Source organism: Halichoerus grypus, chromosome 2 (assembly GCF_964656455.1).
Source record: "Halichoerus grypus chromosome 2, mHalGry1.hap1.1, whole genome shotgun sequence".
NCBI classification, from domain to species: Eukaryota; Metazoa; Chordata; class Mammalia; order Carnivora; family Phocidae; genus Halichoerus; species Halichoerus grypus.
In genome coordinates this window covers 90,581,693-90,602,016 of record NC_135713.1, presented here as the reverse complement: position 1 = coordinate 90,602,016, position 20,324 = coordinate 90,581,693, and the positions used below count along the sequence as shown (strand labels likewise).

General features: G+C 37.7%; 1 long non-coding RNA gene across 1 annotated transcript in view; it reads left to right on the top strand.

Moving 5' to 3' along the window:
• Window positions 1-20,324, top strand: part of LOC144380969 (uncharacterized) — a 338,818-nt gene that overhangs the window by 79,841 nt on the left and 238,653 nt on the right. The gene's annotated exons all lie outside the window — the stretch shown is intronic.

Genomic DNA, 20,324 nt, shown 5'->3' with positions numbered 1-20,324 from the left:
TAGATGCAGAATACTCAGAAAACTGACTCATAGTAAGACTGGGACTGTTATTAAAATGATTTTTCACATAGGAGTGTTCAGTACAGGATAGCTGTTAGAATTACTATTAAGCAGAAAGGTTGGGTAACTCTTTTGCTCATTTGGGTCACAATGGCCATTTCCCAAAGGCCTCCTTTTGCTCAGAATTTCCACCAGATCAGTCATGGATTTTCCCCATCCTTTGATCCAGATCACTGCAGCTTGCGTTTAAATGACCTCATTCCCTCCTGCAGATGATTGGCTTCTGCCTTGCTTTCAGTGTCCCATCTCTAAGCTTATAGGCAATAAACTCCATTCACCTATAAAGCCACACACTGTTGAGATGTATTCCTCCCCATCCTGTCCTTCCCTCCCCACCCCCCTGTTTGTCCCCTTATCATTTTTACAATGCCTCAGCCTAATAAATGCGTTCAGAAGGCAGCCCTGCCATTTTTTCCAAAGCTCTGTTTTATGGGTAAAAGACACAGATTATTTCCTACAGCACAATTAGAGCTAGGCTGGCAAATAAAATCTTCCCCTCATTGATTGTGACTGATTAGTGGTCCTTAAGTGCCAACCATACATTTCAGTACTTTAAACTGTCACTTCTTTGGAACACTCTATTCCCTTGGCCATATTACCTTTAGTGTGTCAAGAACTATGTAGGAAGTTAGTGAGAGGCAATGGAGCCTTTCTCCCTGGAGTCAAAACCACCCAGAAATATAAAGGACCATTTTACCAAGGAAGGGTGATAGCCTATGCCTTCCTCTCTCCCAGACAGACTCTAGAAATTCTAGTCCTTCAGAAAGAAAACCTGAAGTGCAAAGGAGTTAATGTAGTAGACAACACTGGGTAAAATGGATTTTTTAAATTATGAGGGAAGGGGTCTTCTCATTTCCTCAATTTGCTTTGGAAAATAATGGGAATGTCCAGAGAGGAAACTGTTGTTTACATGTGGAAAATGAAAACACCTTACATTTATGAAGCATAGGTTACTCACTGGGGCCTTAGGCAAATTACTTAATCCCCTTGAACTTTATTTTTCATTTGATAAAATGAGAATAATAATATCTGCCCAGCTTACTTTTTGAGAAATAAAGTAATATTACATAATATATATATTATTTTATATCTATATATAGATATATATTACCATAGATATAAGTAGGTAATATATATATTACTTTCTATCTATACACAGATATAGATATATAGACATTACATATCTATCTCCCTGTCTATCTGCTTTAGAAACTTAAAGTCCCATTTAAGGAATTATATTTCTTTAAGTGCTCTCCCATGCCTAACAGGTTTTGTTTTCTCTCATTTATTTATTCAACAAATACCTACTGAGAGAAAGCCATGAACCAGGGACTGTGCAAAGTATTTGGGACACTGATGTGACCATCTAAGAGCTCATGGCTTAGTGTTTTTATGTGTGCATGTGTGAGGGGGAGAGATACAGATGGGTAAAGAAGCACTTGAATACTAGGGAAATACAGAGTATTGGATTTTTCTCAATGGTCTCAATTTATAGGTTGAGAAAACTTGAGGCACTACAGACTGGAGCTGATTTTGAGCAGAGTCCCTGACTATTAATATGTTTTCCTATACCAGCTCATGTTTCCTCCTGAGTTGGAGGCACGTTGAAGACTCAGAAGGACAGTGGCTGGCTGCTCTAGGTCTGGATTGGGTGGGGGATGGGGGATAGAGTGTGTCTTCCATAAATATATCCAGGAGGGTTCTCCAGCATGTCCCACAAAGAAAACAACTGGGAAGTACTAAGCAACTTGATCTCCAGACGGCACTTCTAGCCTGACCAGCGTATGAAACACAGTAAAATAGCTCCTCGTCTCCAGGTATAGTGACAACTAAGGTTGTTCTGAAGGGCCTGGGGGAAATGCCTCTCCAGGTATCTCAAAGGAAGCAGATCCTCTGGGGAGGCAGATTGGACTCTAATTTGTGGCCACATTGGTCTCTAGGAAAGTTGAAATTCACCCTATGAGGTTATTTTTGTTATAATGGTGCATATGCTATAGCCTTTTCACCTGTAAATTTGGCTCAGTAATTATTTGCCTCAAATTCTCATTATCTCAACCTGAAAACTCATTTTAAAACTAAGCCATTTATTTATATGTCCATAATTGCACCCTGATAGCATTCTTTTTTATTTTTTTTAAGATTTTATTTATTTGCGAGAGAGAGAATGAGAGACAGAGAGCATGAGAGGGAGGAGGGTCAGAGGGAGAAGCAGACTCCCTGCTGAGGGACTCGATCCCGGGACTCCAGGATCATGACCTGAGCCGAAGGCAGTTGCCTAACCAACTGAGCCACCCAGGCGCCCCACCCTGATAGCATTCTTTACTTAAAACATTTATCACCATAGTAGACATTAGAAATGTTGAGACCAATCTAAGCTGCTCCTTCCATTTATTGTTTAATAAACAAAACAAAGCATGCAGTCAACTCACAGTTTAATTCCTGCATTAAATCTCCTCAGCTTGAAATCTGTAGTGGTTCCATTTTTCTGACTGGACTCTAAACAAAAACAGACTTATCCACAATAATGAGGTTTATACTTTTTTTTCCCCTTTTGCTCTCACTTATTGGGATTTCTCACATCTTTTCAAGTGGTTTGCTTGTCTATTCTTTTTTTTTTTTAAGATTTTATTTATTTTAAGATTTTATTTATTTATTCAAGAAAGAGAGAGAGAGCACAAGCAGGAGGTGTGGGCAGAGGGAGAGGAGGAAGCAGACTCCCTGCTGAGGAGGGAGCCCAAGTCTACTGGGGACTCCATCCCAGGACCCTGATTGAGGTCATGACCTGAGTTGAAGGCAGCTGCTTAACCAACTGAGCCATCCAGGAACCCTTTGCTTGTCTATTCTTGAACCCTGTCCTCCCTACATTGCTGTTAGTGGTAAATGTAGCTGCTTATGGGGCTCAGCTTGGAGAGACCTCTGGTACGTCATTTGGCTAAGAGTTCTTCTATATTGCTTTATCTTTTCTTTTTTCTTATCTTTTTCTCTCTTCTCTCCTCCCTCCCTTCCTTGCTTGCTTCCTTCCTCCTCTACATAGGTTCCTAATACTTGTGTCATTGTTATGTCTCATATGCTTGCATGCCTTATTTAGAATAAAGAATTTTGAGGCATCTTACCCGACTCCATGTCTCAGCTTGGACTAGAGGATCAAGTATAGCTTGGTCTGTCCTGCCTAATCACTGATGGGGTGGGTAGAGAATAGCAGATACATTCTCAAGTGGGACAGAAAAAACTAACAGTTTTAGTGAAAACAATCAACAGAAAATTACAAAATTTATCACATTTCCATTATGAAAGCATATATATATATATATATATATATATATATATATATATATATATATTTTAGGTAGGAGACAGGAAATGTAGAGAATTTTTTAAAAATCACTTAGAAACAAATGTTTTACTTTTTCTCATTCTTTTTTATGGTTTTGTGTATATATGTGTATTTTATGTAATTATGATAATAAACTTTGTATATTTCTTTTTTCACATGGAATTGTTTATATGTTTTCACGCATTATTTTAAATATAATTTTAAATGAAGGTATAACTGACTATTGAGATTTTGCGAGTGGTACTTGTGTTTTTTTTAACTACCCCTTTTTATTAAACATTTAGTTTTTATGCAGTGTCCACCATTATTATTAATATTATAATGAACATCTTTGGCTATAAAGAAGTTTTTATGTTTTGGATTATGTCTTTAGTGTGGCTTCCGAGATGTGTGTTACTGGCTAAAGCATAGAACATTATGATCTGAGAAATGAAACTTGGAAAACAGAATGTGATTCATTCCTTTAAGTTTGTTCAACATGAACCCATGTTAAAACATGTTGAATAGTGCTGAAGCCAGACTGCCTGTGTCCACATCCGGGTTCCACCCTTCTCTGTGTGACTTTGAGTAAGTTACTAACTTCCATGTCCCTCAGTTTCGTTATCTGTAAAACCCTTATAAAGTTGTTATGAGGTTTAAATGAGCTAATTTCTATAAAGTGCTTAGAATGTCCTCTGACACATAGTAAACACTATATAAATATTAGCCATTACTGTTATTAGTAATATCAAACGGTAACTATAAACAAGTTGTGAATTTCTCAGAGTGCCTGGTGCTGGTAGATAAATCCAAGGAAGGAATATTAGAGCTGTAGAAAGTACAGAGGGAAACCTTTCAAATAACAAGATAGGGGGATAGATTAGCTGGTTGATGGAGACAATCATAATATTTTATATTTATGGAGGGCTTCACAGTTTATAGTCTTTTGATACTGGTACTCAGCCACCTCCCCCCCCATCACACGTTATGTCTGTGAGGTGTAGGTCATATTAGTTCTATTCAACAGGTAAGGAAACTGAGGCTTAGAGTTAGGAAGTGACTGAACAAGAGTCCATAGTCAGTGAGTGGAAGAGCCAGGTCTTGGCTTTAAGTCTTCCCCTTGTTAATATAACAGTTGGTTACAATACAGAATCACAGTCTAGATAAACCGAATATGAATGGATTTATACAAATTCTGGAATAATTGAATAAAAGGGAGACGTAATTTTAGGATAAATAATAGGAAGTTTTACTATCTGCTACCTGTAAAAGTGGAAGGTGCTGAATTTATAAATAAATTCCTCAAAGGATAAATTGTGGAGGAAATTCCATAAATGACATCAAAACACTTCAAGGGCAAAATTAGTTCTCTCTAAATCTTTTGTGTGACAGCCGTAACATGAGGTCAGATCCACGCTAATTTCTTGTAGCAAAAGTTGGTGCTCCTAGCCCTTACATAGGTGTAAAGGGTCTTTCACACTTGATGGGTTTTTTGCTAAATAGATACAGACCAAAGAGTTCATATTCATTACTAAAACTTTGAAACTAAGCGTCTTTGTATCTTTTTGGGAGAATCAGCAAGAAGGGAAAGCATAATAGTAATTTAATTCATTAATTTGTTTCATCAACATTAACAGACCACTTTCTGGAGGCTGAGGCACAGAGTGTCTAATGAAAGGACTAAAGGTGCTTAGTGATGAAATTTTCTGGGCAGTGAACCAGTGCATCTTTCCAGATTATGAATAACGAGCCTGTGGTAGGTAACATTGTAGCAACTGTATGCTTCCCTGTGTCTTTATGGAAGAACTTAAAAAATGGAGTTTTGGGGGTGGACACAAAGTTTTCATTTGGTTTCATTTTACTGAAACCAACTGAATTCTGCTGTGACCTTTCCAGTACCGAAATGCTGCTGCCCGGCATGGCCTCAGAGTGGCACATTGTCCATCTGGGTTGTATTAGAAGGAAAGACCAACATTTTTTGGCTTCACGTTCATGGTGGCTTAATTTTCAACAGAAAGGGAAGATTTAAACAAAAGATTTCTTGTAAGGAGAGCCTTTTTCTCCTTTATTGTTAAATATTATAAAAATATAAGCTTTTCCTCAAGTTGGTATCATTGCACTACCACCCTTAATAAAAAGAAAACAGAATAGAAAATCTAAATAGCCTATGTCTATTAAAGAAATTGAATTTGTAATGAAAAACCTTCCCATAAAGAAAAGGAAACAGGACATGACTTGATGAATTAACATTTTGCTTTCAGAAACTGGTTTGTGTATTTTGGCAGTTAAATCAAATTCTGCTCGACTTTGGAACAAAACGAAGGTCCATTTAATGATGGCTAAATGGAGGTGTGGACACTTCACTGATGGGAGACACTGACTGTGGCACCTTCCCAGAGGGTCCTCTTTCAGACTCAGCTTTCACATGGCTACGTGATCAGCTAATGGTGGTTTTGTCCTTTTTTTTTTGCCTTTTTTTGTTTTTAATATTGAATTGAATGGTCAGTTTAGTATGTGAAAATGCGGTTCAAGTGTTCTTGGGGAAAAAATGCATAACACAAAGACAAACAGTGAATGCAAACTGACATCTTGAACTGTGACTCAGCCTGTGAATTTTGATCCTCGATGCCCATGAAGAGCTGAGTTCGCATGCGCTGACTTCAGAAAAGCCATTTTCAACACTCTTCATGTCAGTTTCATCCTTTGTCCCTGTCCTGAAGATATCCAGATTTATAGTTCGTTTTTTAGTCTTTTTCTCAAGATTCATCTTCCTGGTGCATGTCTTTTATCTAGTTGTCATGACAGACTTTAAGATGAAGATGTCTAAAACTGAAATTTTCATTTCCACCTACACATTTTCCTCTTCTTGGTAATAGTGTCTTAATTATTCCAATATTTCAATTTGGAAATTTAGGCATTGGCCCAGCCATCTACTTCTTAGCCACCTTCCAGCCAGTTGTTAGGAGAGTAGGATGTGCTTGCATCTGCAGATCCTTGACATTTGTTAGAGATAGATTCCTTAGACTTCTAGAACCTGCAAGTCTTCAAATACTCTTCAACTACAACTATTATTGTCCCATAAAATGCAGCAAAATGTAACTTTATGCTACTAAAGATAAGACAACAAAAAGCTGCACCGCGGAGAAAACATGGGGCAATCAGTTGGTCTGGCTCACTGACTAAACTGCTCCTTCCAACAAAATGTGCCCGTTATCAACTTAGCAAAATGGTACATTGCAGGGAGCCCTTGCAGATTTAACTTTTCTGGGCTTGCTATGTGTTATGGCCCTGAAGGTCCGTGAAGTTTCTTAATTTTCTTAGGCCAGCAAGACAAAAACATTTTGTGAGACGACTCCAGCCAGCACTCCAGCCAGCACAAGAACTGTTCAGCAAGGGAGAGATAAACTTCAGTGAAAGTGAAAAGACAGTTAACTTATGGTGTGAGGATATGCATAGGAAACATACAACTCTTAAGGAAATGGGATGAGGAAAGTGCAGGAGCACATAGATATTTCTGTGAAGGGCTAATGGAGTCGCTTCAGTTTTTTCACTTGTATCATAGTGCTTTAAGGAGAAAAATTATATGCAAGAGGTGCATTGGTGAATATGAAATTCTTGAATGTCTAAGAATGTATTCTCTGTGAGCAGTAAGGGTCTACAGAACTATATATCAGGAATCTTTAAGGTTGCTTACAAATATTAAGATATATGATATTTGAAAAGAAATATGTATATATTCATGTATACATTATATACATGTATATACTTATATGTATGTATATATACGAACACACATAGATGTACATATATACATAAATAAATGCATGTGAATTTCCTTGATTTTTTTTTTTTTTTTGGTACTCTTGTGTATTGTTGATGAAAATTCTCAGTCAGTCCTGTAATTTCTGATGTGTATCAATCCTGACATGAAACAACTAAATTAATCCCTGGACCCGTGTAAGGCTCCCCAAAATTGTAGTTGTTTATTTTCACTGTTAGAAATTTAATTTAGCCCCCCGGTACATTTCATAAAAATCCGCAGATGGTAATTGCTTTCCAGGCGAGTTGGGTTGGGTTTGAACCAATGACCTATGTGGTAAAAGCTCTTTTCTCAATCTCTTGATCTATCCATTTGCCTGGTTACAATTTCAAAGTTGAAAAAAAAGTCTTAAAAATACTTTTGTGGGTTGTCTTGATCATCAAATTGGTATGTCCAAATATAAAATTAATCTATAAAGCAACTCAGCTTAAAAGTGTCTTTTTACCCCTAATGTTTTAGAACATTTTTTAAAAGCGAGTTTTAGGGTAGGAATCAAGAAGTTGGCAAGTCTGACTTTCCAAATGTTATGTAAAGGGCCTTTTACTTGGTAGGAGGGATAGATTCTTTTGGTCTAGATATTTTATCCAAGTGCTGTTCTTCATAAACAATCAAAAGTTTATTGTGCAGGGAACTAAGATTCCCAAATGCAGCACGGAGTAGCTCTAAACAATGTAATTTACTGAGAATTTCAGGCTACTGTGAAATCTCAATGTCCTCTAAAAATGGAAATAAGAGAAAACTAGCATGATGGTGGTCTTTAAGTATTTACCCTTTGGTCCAAGCATTTCCCATAGGAATAAAGAATAAACAAACACAGGAAGACTTATTTTCTATGGCTTGTCAATATGGATATCTGAAGCTTGATTGATTTTTTGGGGGATCAGTGAGGTCATGCGTAAAAGGCTGATGGATATCTAGACCTTGTTGCTTTAAACACTATGTAAACTAGGCCATATTCTTCCCCAGAAGCTGTAGTCTGGTTACAGTTCAGGGTCACTGTAATTAACTCATGACCCAACACTCTTTCTGTTGGAAAATTGAGCTCTTCCTTTTTTTCAGTGAGAAAACATTCAGGAATTATTAACTTGGGTAGATACATTGAACACTAACTCTCCTCCATCGGCTCTATCCATTTTTGCGCTGCTACCAGTGCTTGCTTATAGCATTAGTTCTGGCTGCATTTCCTTTGTGGCAGTGTTCCATTCAATTAGAGTCCTCCTTGAGTCTATTTTCTCCACTTCTCCCACTCTCAAGGATTCATCACCCTCCAGTGGCCCTGCTATCCAATCCAGCTGAAGTTCTATAGACTCTGTCTCCGGTGTGGATTCTGACTGGTTAATTATCTCTATTTCCATTATCATCAGCCCTTTTCAGGCCACCATTTTTCCGCCCCTGGATCATTGCCATAGCTTCCTTTTTAGAACCGATACTGGGAAGTCTATCCTGGGCAATCTATTCTTCATTTGGCAGTAGTCAACTTTTTAAACAATGTACATCAAATTATGGCTCTCTTTTGCTTCCCATCCCACTAAGCTTAGAATTCAGATTTCTTAACCCTGCATGATTTATATCCTATGTCAACATGTGCCCCTTTCCTCCTGGACCTCTGTGCTCTAGGTGCTCTGGTCTTTTTTTTTTTTTTTTTGACACCTCAAAAACACTAGACTTAAATCTAGACCTGTGTACTTAGCTTTCTCTGTGCCAGGATATATTCCTCTACTTCCACCCCACTCCCCACCAGATATTGCATAGCTAGATCCTTCTTGCCATTCAGATCTGTGTCAATTGATACATCCCCAAATGTCTTCCTCTGACCATCTCATCTAAAGTATCCATCAGGTCACTCTCAGACAAATCATTCTGTCTTAATCCTTTGCATAGCAGTTAATACCATATGATATTCTCTCTCTCTCTCATCAATCAAGAATCTACTTATTGTCTTTCTTTCTCCACTGGAGTGGATTGTAAGCTCCATGACATCATGAATCTGTCTTTAAGCCTTAGTGCCTAGAACTATGAGCTTGGTACATGGTATGTGCTCAATAAATGTTTGTTGAATAAATTAATAAACTTGTAGCATCTAGGCTAGTTATTAGTCATCAAGGCTAGAAAAGATGAGTTTCCCCATTTTTCTACCAGAACCACATAACCCTGTTGTTTAAAACAAAATGAAACAAAACAAAAACCAAAAAAAACCCAAACCAACTCCATTGTCATCCTTTATTTTCTGTTCTCACTCTGTACCCTGTTCTAGCCCCTTATCACTTCCAGTCTAGGGTACGTCACCAGCCTCCTTGGACTATATGACATTAGGCTCTTAATCCTTCACATGATCTTACTTTCATCATATGTATTCCCTATGTAAAAAATCTTTAACATTCCCCAATTGTTTTTTAAGATTTTATTTATTTATTTATTTGAGAGAGAGAGAGAAAGGGAGAGTGCCGAGGGTGAGAGCAGGGGAGGAGCAGAGGCAGAGGGACAAGCAGACTCCGTGCTGAACTTAGAGCGCAAAGTGGGGCTCGATCCCAGGACCCTGAGATCATTACCTGAGCTGAAACCAAGAGCCAGATGCTTAACCACTGAGCAACCCAGGTACCCCAAACATTCCCCAATTCTTTAACAAAAAGAAATTTATTAAAATACTATTAAAAATGCTAAAACAACATTTTAAAATACAAAGAAATCACACATAGTCAACATCCTAATAGGGATTGTCTTTCCTTTCTCAATATTCATGTTTCAATCTATTCATACATGGCATATTCTTACATGGCCATAATAAGTGTGTGTACAATTCTCTGTATTCCACATTTTTACTTAATACTTCATAAACAGTTTAATGTTTATGAACATAGTTTTCCTATTTTGTTTGTAATGGTCACATAATGTTCCATTGATTATGTGCTGTAATTAAATGTCCAATAACAGGAGAGAGGTTGGACTATTTCCACTTTTTTTGTTAATGTAATGGCTATGAATATTGTTGTACAAATGACTTTTTCTTTGCAGTTATTTCTTTTGGAGAAATTCCAAGTCATAGAATTAATGGGCCAAATGTTGTGATCAATTTATATGTGTGTGTGTGTATATGTGTATAATGTGTGTTTGTGTTACTAAATCCTGTATCCCCCTTCAAAAGGCTTATACAAATTTTTAATGCTATAAACCATGTATAGATACTATTATTTTTCCTGGAATTTGCCTGGATTACGTTTCTTCTTTTGTAAAATTTGGTTAATTTAACTGTTTTATTATTGTTTTCATTTGCAGTTTTATTTCTTATTGCAAATTATAAGGTTTAATGTGTTTCCATATATTTGCTTCATATTTGTATTTTCCCTTGTGTGAGTTCACTGTTCACACCTTTTGGCTATTTATTAATAAAGGTCCTGATGTTTTATATTTATATTAACCCTTTCTTGAACTCAACTTTTTCCATAGTTGTCTGCTTCTGTCTTTTCCCCACTGTGGCCCCATCTCACCTCTAGCCCCATTGACAGCGGCCCTACAATCACTCATCAGATCAGCTTTGTTGTTGACTCACTTCTATCTGGTGATGTGATGCACAGGTTGATGTTTATTCTTACTGCTGTGCCTTTTGCAATCTTATTTCATTTGATTTAAGGGAAGTAAATTCCCTCCCTCTTTTCCCAGTCCTTTCGTACCCATAAAGTCCCAGATAATGAATACTTCCCTGACTTCACTCTCCTGACTTCTCTTCTCTTGCAATCACCCAGAGCAAGACAGCGCTTACAGTGATCAAATGTTAGAGTTAGGACTCAGGATCTCTAAAAAAGAGATGCATAATCTTAATTGATAACATTCCCACTTTCTGTTTTAACACTCTAATGTTGGCTCACTCCTCACGTCTCTCCTAGAGCCTTGGGGTAATTAAAATGGAGTAAGAGTGTGTGGAGGGGGTCAAATGTGATCTATGCAGTGATGCACTTAGGTCTTCTTGTTTTTAAATCGTTGTCTTTATGATGTGTTATATACCCACTATCACAGAACAAATAGATTTGTGATCTATGTTTCACAATTTGTATAATTCATTTAATGTAGTAACAATGTATTTCCAATAGGTAAAACACAATTTTTCTCCTCTGGGATCTTATGGGAGCCAGTGTTGACATGTGGCATTATACCCTCTTGTCATGACTTCACACTTCCAGTTTCTTCAACTACTCTGTGTGGGTCATGATTTCCAGAGTCTTCACTCTCCCTACCTTCTTTTGGATGTTCCATGCTGTGCTGTTTCCCTCCCCCCATTTAAATGACCTCTTTAAATAGTGGTAAGTACCCCCAAACTGAGGAAACCATTCTAGTCACAGTTGGAGCAGAACAGACCCTGACATTACTCTTCCTCCTAAAAGTTGTGTACCCCAGAACAACTTGATAAGCATTTGTTAAACACTTTCTCTGTCTTTATGCTTGGCATTGTTGTTTGCTTGGGTCTCACGTGTTCCTTGTATCTCACACACTGGATTGCAGGCACTTTGATGATATTAAAACAGTGATGGTGTTTCTCTCATCCTCCTTCCTATTGTCCACAGGGCTGAGCACATATAAGGTGCTCGGCAAATACTTCCTGATCACTTGCTATTTCCTTTGAAGCTTTTGGGAGATTTTTAAGAAATTGTTCTGAAAGGACTGACCTGAGATGGCCCATCACTCCCCCCAACAGATTTATTCACCCAGAGAAGCATGGTCCTTGTTTTCCCAAGAGTAGAACAAGAAAAGGAAGGAGAGTATAGAAGGGAATTGAGGAGTAAGTCAGGTGAATGAAAACGAACCATTTTAAACATAGCCTTTGACTTCTGAATTAAAAAAAAAAAAAAGAAACAATCTGTGAAAAGGTTCAGCACATCTTAAAAAATAAAAATTTCCTGAAAGTGACCAACATCAGCTTTATTCGTGTAAAAGCCTCCTTTCTCCCACTACATCCTGTCATTTATAGTATAGCATGCCATTTATAGTTCTCCTACAAAGAGCATAGCAGAGATAAACCTACAAAGATCTCCCCTGGAGCATTTTAGCAAAGGGAAAAAGTCAAATTATGAGAAGCAAATGGAAGATTTTTAGGTTAGTGAAACCTGAGGTCACCTGGTCTAGCCCTCTCATTTAACAGTAGAGAAGTCTGAGACCCAGAGAAGTAAAATGACTTGACATAGATCATATAATTAGTCAGAAGGGCAGAAATGATATAGAATAAAAGGGTGCTGACTTCCCTGTGTTTTTATTTTTAACAGTACATTGTACTGTTTTCCATTTTTTATTTTTTTAAATTTTTTTTAAAGATTTTATTTATTTATTTGACAGAGAGTTAGAGAGAGAGCACAAGTAGGCAGAGCGGCAGGCAGAGGGAGAGGGAGAAGCAAGCTCCCCGCTGAGCAGAGAGCCAGATGTGGGGCTCGATCCCAGGACCCCAGGATCATGACCTGAGCCGAAGGCAGCTGCTTAACCGACTGAGCCATCCAGGCGCCCCTGTTTTCCCTTTTTTTAAAAAAATTTTATTTATTTATTTGACAGAGAGAGAGAGAGAGAGCACAAGCAGGGGGAGCGGCAGGCAGAGGTAGAGGGAGAAGCAGGCTTCCCGCGGAGCAGGGAGCCCGATGCGGGGCTCGATCCCAGGACCCTGGGATCATGACCTGAGCCGAAGGCAGTCGCTTAACCAACTGAGGTACCCCGGCACCCTGTTTTCCATTTTTTAAACAAATTCTTATTTTACAATAAAGAATAGTTAACATAAAACAATTTAAAATTCATTAATATCTCTTTGTTAAAAATGTTCCAGCAATGAATGCCAGGAAGACCTCAAGGCCATTTATCAGACCAAGTTATTAGTGTGTGTTGAGGATTGCTAGGGTCACTTGACCTTCATCGTTGTACCTCATGGGGCAGATAAAGCTGATACTAATGGCTTGTAAACACAAGCAGCCATGCTCTATTGCTTAATAATTTAGAACCTTAATTGGAAAGTAATCTGCAATAAACTTTAATTGTGCATAATAATTTGCCATCTTTTTATGAGTTGGAGAGAACACTCAGGTACAACTGGGTAAGCATTTAGAGAATAGTCATTTTATTCCATGGGGTTGCAGAAGTTGAAGCAAATGATTATCACTTAGCCTGAGCTGCTGGGATTTCTTTTTCAGAACTTGATGACAGGCCTTTTCATCTTTTTATGGAATCGGCTTCCTCTCAGCTTTCAAGATATATTTCAGAATACAGATTAATCAGGTAGATTCTGGGTGAACCAAGCAGAAGAAACAAAAAATATGAGAGGGTGTTTGGTTTTTTCAGAGAGTTTTCAGTCAGATATAGTAGCTGTACATATAATATTTTCTCTATTTGCTATCCCATATCAATGCTGGGGATTTTGCTTTTTGAAATTAAAATTGAATTCCCATGAAAGAATAAAAGAACTACATTTTTTTTTTCTTTGAGACAGAGAGAGAAAGTGGGAGTTGGTGGGGGGAGAAGGAGAGAGAGAAACATAAGCAGGCTCCACGCCCTGCACAGAGCCCCAACACAGGGCTCCGCCTCATGACCCTGAGATCATTACCTGAGCTGAAATCAAGAGTCAGACGGTTAACCAACTGAGCCACCCAGGTGCCCGCAAAGAGCTATTTTTTAATAGATTTGCTGATGCTTTTCAGCCCCTCTTTCTGGGTATTAGTTAGTGATTGAGGTGGTGTGATATACTTGGGAGGGAAAGAGTGGTAGACTGGGGCACAGTCCCTCATTCTGCTTCCTGTCTAAACTTGTACTAGTTTTCTCACCAGTTGTAGGGCACCAACGCTGACATTCCAGGGCTCTCTGACCCATTGGAAGACCCAGTTCATTCCAGGTAGGCAGGTGGGCAGGGTCTAGACCCCAAACATCTGGATGTTCTAACTCTGAATCCTGGGGTATAGTAGCCTGTGAGTAGCTGGCCTCCTCATTTCCTGGGCCTTATAGGGAGGGAGGATATTCTGATTCCATTGGTTCTTTGGAGAATGGCTTTCTCTGATATCTCAATTTCTTGGTCCTTGAGATGCCAAATACTAGAGGCTGTCTTTGTCTTTTTACCCTCATATCCCAAAAAAGTAAATACATTTTCTTTTTTAGTTTCATCCTTGAGTTACACGATAGAGGTAGAAATAGAAGTTGCGCATGTTTTCCTCTTCCCCAGAGTTATGATTAGTATTTTACATTATCCTCAAAAGCAAATTTTAAAGCTAAATTTAAGGGAAGAACAAGTTCTTTATTTTTTAATTGTGCTTTTGCATTTTTCTTTCATTGTTTTTCCATAGCTAATGTCTCCCACTGTTTTAGCTTCTTCCTTTCTCCAGGTTTCATTTGTCAGACAAAGACAAACCTGGTATTGTACCCCACCCCCTTATATCTGAATTTCATATTGTTAGAACTTGGACAACTACCACTGATAGCTGGAGAACGGAGAATGTTTTCAGGCATACTGTTAGCAGTTAATTAGAACACGTTTTGTTTTTAGTCTAAGAAAGGCACTGGAAAGTTACTCTACAATTCTGATTTGAAGTTATGTATGTAGAAACTGCAACAATGCTCTAAAGCAGATATTACTGGAAGAAAACAGCTTTGTACAAATATTGAATAGATTCTGTCATTTAGGTTTTACTTCCAGGGCTGCATTAAAAAGGATTCCATTTAAGCTACTTGTGCCTTCCTCCTGGAAGCTGGCATATACTTCCTAGCAATGACAGTCCAAATAAGGTCAGCTATGCCGTGGGTGTGAGGCAAGAGAGATATGGGGAGGTAATGGGGCAAATGTGGGTGTCCCAGGTTCAGAGTGGATGAGTATTTATTTTCTCACAGTTCTGCAGACTGGAAGTCCAAGATCAAGGTGTTGGCGTAGTGGTTTCTGGTGAGGCCCTTCTTTCTGGCTTGCAGATAGATAGATGCCTTCTTGCTGTGTCCTCAAGTAGCCTTTTCTCTGTGCACACATACTCCTGATATGTCTCTCTCTTCATATAAGGACACAAATCATATTGGATTGGAGCCCCACCCTTATGACCTCATTTAACTTTAATTACCTCCTTAAAGGGTCTGTCTCCAAATAGAGTCAAATTGGGGGTTAGAGTTTCCACCATGTGGATTTGGGGGTAGGGGATAATTCAGTCCATAACAGGGATCTACACAGCCAACATTCCCTCACAGTTACCATGGCTTTGTCAGTCAGTTGTAACCTGGCTCAGGAGTAACAACTAGACTTTCTTATTGTGTTGAAAAACCAAACTGTGGGGTATGATCTTACCTATCTGGGGGACTGAGGCCAGGCAGCAGCTGGAAGGTTCAGGAAAATCTTCAGGGCTGGAGAAATTCTGTTTGAATTAGAAATCCTTACTCATTTCCTGACACCTACAACTCAGGAAGAAGAGAGGGAACCTTACCAAGTGGCCATCTTGGTGGAGGTGAGCATTCCAGAATAACTACTCAAGAGTGTGATAAACTATTCATCCAGTTCACCATGTTACTTTTCTCCTATTTGTCCTTAACCAGGACGTATGTTAATATCAAATGCGGTCCTTCATTGACACCACGTTTTGTGGGTGACTGATCACCTCATTGAGGATGAATTTAGGATTCAGTAGTTCATTTTAGAAATAGGTGGTAGGAAATTAATGTGTTCTTTAAAATATGTGGCAGCTAATTTATTTGAATCATTATAGCCCACTGAGCGTATACGTCAAGGTCTCCTATAGTCAAGATGTTAGATGCTGCTAATCAGTCTTCTGATGTTTGAGAGATGAAGGCAGTCCACTTATATTTGATGATGATTACTTCAGATTTAAGGCAAAACTTTTGTGTTTTCTTTTAGATTTTTAAAATATTCTGGAAATTAGGCTGTAAAAGTGCCTCCTTCTGAAATAATAAAGCCCTGTATGTATGATATGTACAGCACATTCCCTCAATGGCCTTCCAAAGCAAACCTAATTTTGGAGGTTCAACATTTTTTTGAACTCTCAGAAAGAAAACTTTGGTCAAGCATTCATTCTTTGATTTGATAAATATTTATTAAGTTATTAAGTGCCTGCTATTTGTCAAGCACTGTGCTTAGTGAGGACGAGATAAGAGAGAAATGCTCCAACTTGGAACTTATATTCTCACGTAGGAATAAACATTGAGCAAACAAATACAATACACAAAAGAAAGATCCAACAACAGTGCTATGCAGATAATGAAAATAGGGTAATGTGAAAGGTGGCCAAGGGATGTCTCTTTGAGGAGGAAATGCTTAAGGTGCCAGCCATGCATCCACCAGGGCAAAGGCATGGCAAACAAAGGGGCCAGCAGGTCAGAAGTTTCTACAGCTGAAACAAGCCTGGTGTGTTGTAAGGACTAAAAGAAGGCCTTTATTGCTGGAGCACAGAGTGTGAGAAGAGAGAGTGGTATGAAATGAGAAGTTCAGCGATAGAGCTAAAACCAGACTTCGTAGGACTTTGGAAAAGTGGAGAGTTCAACTCTGATATAAGTGCTGTGGGAAAGCAATCGAGGATTTTGAAATACCGCTTTGTCTGCTGTGAGGAGAATGGTTTGCAGGGAGCAAAAGCAGAAGCTAAAGGACATCTAGAAGGTTATTGCAATCGTCCAGGGTGGAGATGAGAACAAATTAGACTAGGGTAGTGCCACTGAGGGTTGAAAGGTCACAGATTTGGGTTACATTGGGTTATGTTTGGGTGGATGGTGACGTTTTTAAGCTGGAGAAGTCAAAGTGGGTGGTTTAGGAAAGAGGAGGGAAGAGTGGAAATTAGGATTTATGTTTTTTGATTGTTTGTTTTTATAGAAGGTGTTCTCCAAATACTGCCCTAAAGTTTAACATTTTTAAAAATCTTGAACTTTTATTTTTCAAATTGTTCCTTACCAATACTTTGGCTTTTAAAAGTAATTGAAATTTATTGGCTATTGCCAGATGTTTTATTCTTCCTATAAACTTTGAGATCATTCTATACAACTGCTTTTTGCCTCCCACCAACAACATAAAATGACAACCTCCACTGAAAATCCAGTTGGAATGACACTGAGTTTTTTTAAATTAATTTTGGAAAATTTAATCTTTTTAATATGTTGTCTTCTCATTCATGAACATGGTGTACCTTTCTATATGTCCATAAAATTATATAATTTTCTTCATATAGGTCTTGAGCTTTTCTTGTTAAATTTATTGCTAGGTACTTTTATTGTTTGGTGCTATTTTAAGTATTTTTCTGAATGCCATTTTCTTTTGTTAGGCGATTTATAACTAAAGTAGAGAAAAACTAGTGCTTTATTTGTATTTATATTGTATTCCACATCTTACCAAATTCTCTTATTAATGCTATTATATTTTTCCACAATATCTTAGATTTTCTAGTTATTCAGTTATATCAACAAAAGAGACATTTTTATTTCTTCTGTTTTAATGCTTATATAGTTATTTAATTTTCTTATATTATTAGAGCTTATGAAATAATTTTAAATAATAATTAGATGATTTTAATAAAAATTATTTTAGTGGCTTACCATTAGGGAGAATATTCTTGATTTTCAGTAAATGTTTTGATTCTAATAAATTTTATTTTACTAGAGAGGATTTTTTTATCAAGAATGGTTGTTGAATTTTATCAAATGCAGTTTCAGCATTTATTGATTTGATTTTTTTTTTGTTGGTATAATAGATTATGTTGATAAAATTTCTGATTATATTGATAAAATGCCTTGCTTTCCCAAAATAAGAATTTCTTGGCCACAGTGTATTAATCTTTCAATATATTGCTGAATGCTACTTGTTAATACTGTATTAAGCATATATATATATATAGTAAGAGAAGGCGTATTGGACAAATATAAATAAGGACATAAATGGATATTAAAATGAATAAGGACATAAAGAACTTTTATATTTAAAAATTTTAAATATATAGAAAACTGTATGTAGAAACTGTATATAGAAAGAAACTTAAACCCTCAGGGATGCCTGGGTGGCTCAGTTGTTAAGTGTCTGTGATCCCAGGGTCCTGGGATTGAGCCCCACTTTGGGCTCCCTTCTCAGCAGGAAGCCTGCTTCTCCTTCTCCCACTCCCCCTGCTTGTGTTCCCTCTCTTGCTGTCTCTGTCTGTCAAATAAATAAAAAAAAAAAAAAAGAAAGAAAGAAAGACTTACAACCCTCAAACATAATATAAATTTTCACAAATATAACCCTTGAACGTTTATAAAAACTGATTGTATACCTGCTACAAATTCCAAAAGCCAATACTTTACAGGAAACTGTTTTACTTCATAAGATAATGAAATTAAAATAAATAATCAAGCATGATAAAAACTTATCTATTTGGAAAATAAGAGTCACATTCCCAGATAAGTCTTGAATGAATTTTTGAATCAAAATTATAAACTTTCTAAAAAAGCAAAGAAAAGGAGAACACTTTATACAAGAAATACAGTCAGTTTTTGCAATCTGGTTTTCTCATTTAATGAATTATAAATGTCAGTCTGTATCAATGAGCAAAATGATCTTATAAAAACAGAAACTAGATTTTATCACCTCATCTCCTTAATAAAATATTTCACAGTCTGAATATACTTATAAATTTATATTTATTTGTATATTTAAAAAAAAATATATATATATCTTCAATTTTCATCATCTGACCTGCAAGGCCCTGAGTGATCAGGCTCTAGCCTTGACTTATACCACTGTGTGCCTCAATTACTTTGCTCCAAACTCTCTTTCAGTTCCTCAAGTACATGAAACTTTCTTGCATCAGATTCTTTGTTCAGACTGTCCTTCTCTAGGATCTTTGCATGGCTGGATTCTTCTGATTCTCTTTGGATCTCAGCTTAACCTCTTCCCTGTATGGTCAAATGAGAGTTGGATTCCTATATGGAGATCGTGTGTCCCAACTTGCCTGGCACAGTTTTCACCTGTTATTACAACATAATCATTAATAATGTCTCCTTTTACTCTCAAAGTGCCCCAGAGTTTGAATGATGAGTTTTAGAGTTACCCTACTCATAGTCCCCAGTTCTTTCCATTTGTAACAGTTACCGTAGTTTATAATTATGAATTTGTCTCTCTGTTTACCTGTTTGTGGTGTGTTAGCCCAAAATCTCAGTGAAAGTGGAAAAAAGTTTGTTCTCCACTATACACATCTAGTCCTTAGATTTTGACCCTCACAATACATGTTTTTGGTTGCATGAATAAGGGGAGAGAAGATTATAAGAGATGTTGAGTTTGGAAAAACAAAAGAAGAAGGTACAAGAACTTATGACAGAAAGGTGGAGTATTAACCAGGACAGCCTCAATAAAATACATGAAGAAGGGGTTGAAGGGCAGAGAGGGGGAGTGCAGGGGATAGAAGCTGGGCTGAAATGGTCTGAGGAAAGTAATAATTTTTAGGAATTCCACAGGTAGTAGAAGCAATAGATTTTTGTATTGCTAATAAAGATATCATTTACCTGACTTAAAAAAATGAAGGCAGAGAGAATATGTAGTGCTCTGATACAAACTGAAATTTGGAAACTATCCAAAGTGCACTATTCCTTCACAAAGAAGAAGTCTACAATGGGACATCAGGATAATGGCAGATTTCCACCAGCCTAGCCTGCTGACAACTGAGCAGACCAGGATGGATGCCATTATCGTGACTTGAGCACCTAAAGTACTTGGCAGATGCAGCTGGAATCCTTAATCCTGACACACTCCCCACTTGCACAGCAGCCCACCTCCAGCTGGCTCAGAGCTCCCCAGGCTCTAAATCCAGGTAGCTCCAGCCAATCAGCAGAACTCACAGGGCTTGGTTTCTGACTGTGGGAGAGAAAGAGGTGGTCTTTTGGCTTTAAAAGGCCTGCTACCATTTTCTTGCTCCAACCTCCTCCCAGGGGCCAGGCTTTAACTGGGTTGCTGCATCAGGCTCCCCATCTGGGAGAATTTCTCCATTCAGAGCTCCAACTTTGGTCTCTACTCTTTATATTTTTCTTTAACGGTAATATTCTTTTACAAAAGGTGAAATGCAGTTCTTACTCTGCCTCCTCATCCCATATCCTTTCTCAGTCTCCTTTGAAGGTGAGGGGTTTTTTAGTCTCTATGAAAATCGTTAATAAGTTTGAACATTATAAATATTTCAGAAA